The sequence below is a fragment of the Seriola lalandi genome, unplaced genomic scaffold (assembly GCF_002814215.2).
Source record: "Seriola lalandi dorsalis isolate HSWRI2012SDOR001 ecotype SW California unplaced genomic scaffold, Sedor1 jcf7180002054987, whole genome shotgun sequence".
NCBI classification, from domain to species: Eukaryota; Metazoa; Chordata; class Actinopteri; order Carangiformes; family Carangidae; genus Seriola; species Seriola lalandi.
Window position 1 is genome coordinate 16,657 of NW_019525536.1, and position 992 is coordinate 17,648.

General features: G+C 44.9%; 2 protein-coding genes across 10 annotated transcripts in view; both read left to right on the top strand.

Annotated features, from left to right (window-relative positions):
* The window catches only part of LOC147817211 (protein NLRC3-like), a gene marked incomplete at its 3' end in the record, with an annotated part of 15,909 nt that overhangs the window by 5,518 nt on the left and 9,399 nt on the right, over positions 1–992 (top strand). The window lies entirely within an intron of this gene.
* LOC111647379 (protein NLRC3-like) overlaps positions 1–992 on the top strand; it is a 99,936-nt gene that overhangs the window by 3,231 nt on the left and 95,713 nt on the right. The gene's annotated exons all lie outside the window — the stretch shown is intronic.

The window sequence follows — 992 nt, forward strand, 5'->3', positions numbered from 1 at the left end:
ATAATTTCCTGTCATGCTGTGATTGGTTAGTTTGCAGTCCCACTGACGTGCCTCACACAGCGTTAAGACCTTTAATCAGCTGACTGTGCTGCAGCAGTGTGTTTGTCATATCCTGTTGTAGTTCAAGTCTCTGCTCGATTATTGAGATTCACCCCGACATCGTCACTTTCACCTGTTTTGTGCCACACCTGTTGGGTTCACTGAGTCTCACCTGGCCGTCGCCGCTCTGTCTCTCTCCTGCTAGATTTCCTTTCTCCTCAGGTTTGCTCTCCTCTTTACTCTGTCCTCCTCCCTCCCCCTCTGCCTCCTCCTCCCTCTCGCCCTCCCCTCCCTGTGCTGGGCTGTCGGCAGCAGGGGGTTTGGGCTCGGTGGCTGCTGCCGGAGCTTCTTCGTCGCTGTACTGCTCGGCCTCCTCTTCCTCCTCCACTCCCTGAGGAAACAGAGGAACAACAGTTTAGCTAACGATATTTAGCATTTTATCCTGATTGAAAATACAAGACTGTGGTTAGAATTGAATTGTTAACAAAATAAAACGTTGTGCTGTAAACTGGTTTTAGCTGAAAAATCAAACTGCTATCAGCTTCTTCTTCACTCTGGTTTTAGACTTGAACAGACACATTTTATTTTCTAAAACTTCACAGTTGTAAAAGTGTATAGTGAAAAAGTTGTTCACACTCTATTTCCTGAGTTACGGCATTGAATAATGGTCAGAGGCGTTGTTGAAGAACATTGTGCTGTCAGTGAAGTTGACCTTTGACCTATTGGATATAAATTGCCATCGCTTCAACACTTCATCTTGTTTGACATTAGTCTTAAACTGTGTCATAACTGGCTTCTCAAGTTATGGCCAAAAATGTGAGTTGTGAGGTCACAGTGATCTTGAACTTTGACCTTTAACCACCAAAATCTGATCTGTTCGTTCTTGAGCCCGAGTGAACGTTTGTACCAAATTTGAAGAAGTTCCCTTCAGGCGTAACTGAGATATCACCTTC